Genomic DNA, 6,000 nt, shown 5'->3' with positions numbered 1-6,000 from the left:
AATGTTCCTTTTTTCTGTAAAGTAATTTCTCCCATTCTTATGATTAGCTGAGCTGGAGGAGGAGGAAGATATCCGTTATTATAAGTGGCTGTGCGCATAGTGGGGTAGGTCCGACAGGTTATAGGACATTATTAGCATAGAAGTGACGCTACGGTGGAGCAATTGCCGGAAGAATAAGCAAGGGTAATCCCACCTGTAGCATTCAACACCTCAACTCACTCAACTCGAGGAGGAAAAACGTTTAATGACCAAAAGAAAAAGGTGTTGACTGAGCTGGCAGTTAGTCTCAGTCCAGGACCCCAGTGGCCTTGGCCGACGAGAACTCTCGTTGGTTCTCCAAGGTGATGCTGGTCAGTTGTACTTCCCACTGCTCCAGTGACGTGTCCGGTGTCTGTAAATGTTGCGGTTTAGCCTTGCAACCCCATGATATATGAAAGAGCGTTGGACTAGCGCTGCATCAAGTTGCAGGTGTTTAGGTATTTGGTAGGATGAATTTTTTGTTATATTGAAAGGTTTGGAAGACTATTTGTTTGAACTTGACGCCCTGCGCAGACATCCTTTGAGGTGAGGCGCCGGTGTGGTGGTCGATAAATCCAGCGGTCAAGCCACTGAGTTCAAAGTCATTCTGAATACGTGTGTGGTAAGGGAAGAAGGGGCGGGGGGAGGGAGAGCGGGGTGTAGGCAGCTCCGCTCGGTTGGGCAGATCGCGAGCTGAAGCTTTAACCTTCTCATTCCCATTTAGGGTTCACGTGATGCGATGTTGTTCGGTGAGGCGGTAACCCAGGACGATCGCCACTTGAGCTGCGGATCGTCCTGTCGTGTAATCGCGGCAGGCTTGTTGAGAGTCAGTGAAGATGTGGGAAGGGGCATCGACGTTATCAAAATGTTTGATAGCCAGCGCCACTGCAGGGCTCTCGGCTCGTGTAGAGCCCTTTAGAACCGCGTTTAAACTGTGCTCCAGGGCCGCTACCGCGAAAACATCACCGTCCGGGTTGGCTGCCACATCCCCATACGTACACTGGGCAACTTCTGTGGAACTGGTTTTGGAGCGGCAGCCAGAGCATTGCATTCCAGTGTATTTTTGGAGAAGTTGTAAAGTGGTGTAGATTTTAGTGAAGCAGTAAACAGTCAGTATCCACCCGTGTGGCTACAAAATAATGCCACACAGCTTTGCGCCTGAAAATTCGCCTTTGCCCGTAGCCCGCAACTCATTGTACTGTGCTAAGAGATCCAGTCCTGCACAGCTCTCGCGTCTTTTTTGTAGCGTAAGCTACACTGGCCCAGTAGTTTCGCGTGGCTCCTGGAGAGCCGTGTTGCGCATGCGCGAGGAGCAGTGACGTCACACAGCTGGCGCGCCGGAGCCGCCGCCGCCGCGCGCGCCTCGCCGGTCATAACCGCGGCAGACGCATTGGCGCTGGCCCAGCTGTGCGCCTCCGTTGCGCAGTAGCCAAGTCTGACGCTGCGCCGGAGCCGCTTGATGGCGCCCCTCATTTTTGGGCGCATGCGCAGAGGTACCAGTGTACATATAGCGGGGCGTTTGCCAGTGTGGTATAGCCATGGAGAAGGAGAACGAAATTGCTGCTCAGCAGCTCAGCGCAGCGTATATCACGCTACGTATATCCTGGCACAGACGAGCTAAGCCACTGCTATTTTTTTTTTAGTGCGAAAGCATTACTAGCCCCGTTACGAGAAAGGCCGTGGTGTGTGCGTGTTCTCGCAGATGGTACAGAACACCCCAGCGACGCCAAGAAAAAATAAACTGATGCCATCAAGCGGCCGTATGACGCACACAACAAGCCGAGCACCACCACTTCATATAGCCTTGTACATGTCTGTCTACTGCTGCCAGGAAGAAAGTGCACAGGCCTGCTCACTGGCTCAAGCCGAGCCACAATCGCTACCACGGGCAGATAGAAGAAGAGTTGTAAGATGGGATAGAAAGACAGGATAGTAAAGACGCGCTAAAGACAAGGCCGATCCCGGAGGTAGTGCAATACTGGGCCAACCGGCCTCTTGACATGTCGTTCGTCTGTATATAGTCCCCACTGGCCGACTTCCATGTGGCGCCAGTTTCCCCGACATTCGTAACAAAACTGTGACGTAACCGTTTGTATTTTAGCGTTCCGCGTGGTGTCATACGATTTATTGTTGCATATAACTTCCATGTGTTGGTCAAGTTGGAGGCCAGCTTGCGATAGGGGTTCTAACCGACTACATATGCCCCTTCAATTGTATGCCTTCCCAGACTTTCGTATCAAAATTTTGAGGCAACCATTCGTGGTGCAACGTTCCGTGTAATGTCATACGGTCGTGTGTGTTGGTGGTGTCATATATCGCGCAACCGGAAACAGTGCAGCGCACTGCAGCGCGCCATTTCGTCCCTGGATTTCATTGTGTGTGTGCTCGTGCAATGAACAGTGAACCACTAACCCTTTCGCATTCCCACACATAAATGTATCTCTCGATTTTTTTTTTTGTTGTAGACACGTGACTACCGCTTTCAGTGCGAGTGATGTAACTGAACAGTATCCCACCGGAAAAGCATACCGCAAAGATTACATGAGCTCCACACTTCTTCTCGCATTCGTACGCGAGAGCGGACTGCTTGTATACAGTGGCCTTAAATTACGCCGTTCAATGAAGCATTACCGCCCAGGATTGAAAACGCCGCCGATTAAACCCGCCACACTGATCTCCACTGACCCTCTGGAACTTGAGCACGCTGACGGCGCCAGAACCCCCTCCCTTGTTGACTGAAGGCATGGAATCTTCGTCGACAAAGCGAAGCGCCGGCTCCGGCATTCCGGCGCGATCTTTTTCGAGAACGATACGCAACACGTACAGCGGTCACGCATGCCGGCCCCCTAAACGGTGCCTGGTATCACGCTCCAAAGACGGCGAAAACACCGTATTCCCGCCGCCGCCACAGCATGCACGCGCATCGAACGCGTGAGGTGGCTGGGGAAACAAAGAAACAAATATAATGGGGCTGTGTATAGCATAGGCGGTAGCACTAACGAGAGAAAAGAGAGAGAGAGAGAGAGAGAGAGAGAGAGAGAGAGAGAGAGAGAGAGAGAGAGAGAGAGGTGAAGCGGCGCAAGGTCGCGGCACGTGCGCACCGTTGAGCAGCGTCGGCGGCTCGGTGGCGTCGGCTGGCTCGAGACCGGAAGAGCCTTGCGCCATTCCGGGGGCACGCATTGTCGTGCTCCTCTATACACACACAGGTGTGTGCCGCATCCCCCCGGCGTTTAGGGCTCCCGCCGTTAATAACGGCCGAAGCTGGAAGGAGGGTATATCACTCGAAATGCCTTAAACTGCGCGAGAACCTTGGAGGAAGAAAACCTCTGCGGGGAGCGTCACGTGACAGTTTTGGAGCTTATACCCCTGTCACACGGCATTCCTCGGAGGCCTTTCCAGCAAAGGCACCTCTTTTCATCGAAGGAGCGAAATCTCAAAGGTGGTGGTGGTGGTAGTGGTTGTGAAAAGCCCTTATTTAATGAAAGAGGTGAGGCTCTTTAAAGAGCCCCGCAATAGGTGGAGTCCTTATTCCGGGACCCCATTGGTCGAAGCCGCCAGCTTAGCCCTCTTGACCAAAGCCTTTTGGGACTGAAGCTCAAAGGAGCAGCGACGCGGCTACACGGTGCACAGCCCAAAGGTGAAACAGTCGTTGAGGTTTAGCACCCGCTGTTATGCATGTGCTTGAGGCGGCTGAAGTAAGTGTTCTGAAATTAAAATGGGGTATTCTGTTCATTCGTTGAGCTCAGATATTTGTTTATTCTGACTGCTTCCTTAAAATAACTGCGACAGCTACTGTCATCAGCAGCAGCAGCAGGTTTTGTGTATTGCCTTGGCCACCAGGGGCACTCGCTGTTGCTGCTGCAACACTTTCTTTGCCTTGAAATCTGGGCATAAAATATAAACACCCGTACAAGAAGCAAAGCCAGACACACATTTCGTATTTTTAACGATGTTTTCAAACTGTTTACTGTATATTTTTCTTTTTTCATTGCTTTTACTTTTTGACGTTGGACAGCACTGCGATCGCAAGTTCTCGAAGGCCGCGTCTTTGGCCTCCAAAGGTCTCGGACAGGTGGCCTTCGCCTCCAAGGCGCTTAGCGGCAAAGGCGCAATATTTGCGCTTGTCCCGTTCGTCTCTGTCCCTTGTGGTTTTTGTCGCGCTACAAGCATCCCCTCGAGTAGCTGCACTCCTTACGACTTTGGATATAAGGACCTGATTCTGAAAATATAAGGACCTGATTCTCAAAGGCATTTGCGGTGCCCGTGTGACAGGGGTATTAGTCTTAAAAAATGAAAGGGAGAAACTCGGCTTCCTGTGACAGCCCGTGGCGCGTTTTATTAGCCAGGGCCGGTTCTCAGCCGTTACGCGGGGCCTACTTTAGGGTGCCCGGAGGGAGAAAGAGGACAGGGAACGGCTTCGAGATGGCTTGGCTTGCGGAGGCCAGCAGCTTGACGTAACGCTACCACCCGTTCTTTCTTTTTTTCACCATGGCGGGAACCTCGGTACCAGCCGTCGAAATTTCACCATCCATGAACTGAAATGCACGGTAAGGTGTGCAGTCAAGCTTGCGTAATGCGGATTTGCGGGGGAAAAAATGTTTCTGCGTTGCCTTGTTAGTCAGTCAGCTGGTATTCTTCCAGTGGATGTAGCACGCATGTTCCCTCGTGTTTCACATTGATCTCTCTTGTCTGACCGCACAGAAGTGGATTTTTTCCACCTTCCCCGCATCCCGAAAACTTTTGTACATGACTGTACCCCATTTTGCCTAAAGTAACCGAGCAACAGGCTTTTCCTTTTCAACCGTATAACTGAACCTCTATGGGACCCCTAAAGACCGAAGGGTGTCAGAACGTGAGGACATGGGTTCACCTTACTTTGCGCAGCATCAGAGCTTAGGGGCTGCCATATAAGTTCTTTGCTATGCGGCTAAGAAACAAACCAGCGATTGCCCGGTTACTTTTGGTGGAGACGGTACGTTCAAGCTGTTCCAGCCGATTGACACGCCATCCAAGACACTATATAGTGTCGGCAAGCCCTTGCCGAGCGCCAGCTTCAGACTGACTCCTTCCGCACCACTTCCTTCCCCAGTGTCCGCACTGTGACGAAGGCCCTACCTTTTTTTACATCATCTGACAGTGCCAGATAGTGTACCTGTCCTCCCTGACTCCTTCGTCCCGTCCCATGTACCCCTACCTCCCACGGGGGGAACCGTTGGCTGATTGTCACGGCCGCCGGCCAGCAACGACCGGTGGAACGTGCCGAGACACAGACGCTAATCATGGCACGGTCTGGTACTCCAGGCCTTCATCAGATACAGCAGACACCTAATCAATTTTCTCAGTCCTGAGAAGAAGACTGAGGTCTGCATTCGATTTGATGGGCTCCTCGGAGTCCTTGTCCGGACTAGGACTTTCGCTGAGGACACCCAGTTTTTGAAATAAATTATACCATGTGTTTGGCGCATGATAGCCTAAGTTGCTTATGCGCCATAAAACCCAATACAATACAGTACAATATTCACTTACCGACCAGTATAGTGCCTGGCGTTTTTCGCAATCGCTATTCAGCAGAGTCGGGGAAAAAGTGTAATGGGCGCCGAGTTCCGCTACTATTTTTTTAGAAGAAAATGGTGTTGCTACGTCGGTTACGCAAAAGCGATGGTGTCGTGAAATGATTGCAGAGTCTTGCCGGCTTGGGGCAAATACTCCTTCCGATGCTCTACCCACAAATTTCCTTCCTCGGCGCGAAGGAGAAGCAGCGATTCCTGGACCTTCTTGTAAATGTCCTTGAGGTTCAGTGGCTGAAGTGTCCTTCGGATTGCCACGGGATGACAGGCTGCAAATATATAACTTGGATGATCGACCGTGTTTTGGAGGGAAAGTGCACTTGAAATAACTATACTTGTGATCGAAGAGTAACGAAAGACGCAATGAGCTTTCCAGAGGCAGAGATCGTCATGTCTCATGGATGCAAAGCCCCCA

The sequence above is a fragment of the Amblyomma americanum genome, chromosome 2 (genome assembly GCF_052857255.1).
Source record: "Amblyomma americanum isolate KBUSLIRL-KWMA chromosome 2, ASM5285725v1, whole genome shotgun sequence".
Lineage (NCBI taxonomy): Eukaryota > Metazoa > Arthropoda > Arachnida > Ixodida > Ixodidae > Amblyomma > Amblyomma americanum.
Note: the sequence above shows the minus strand (reverse complement) of the source record.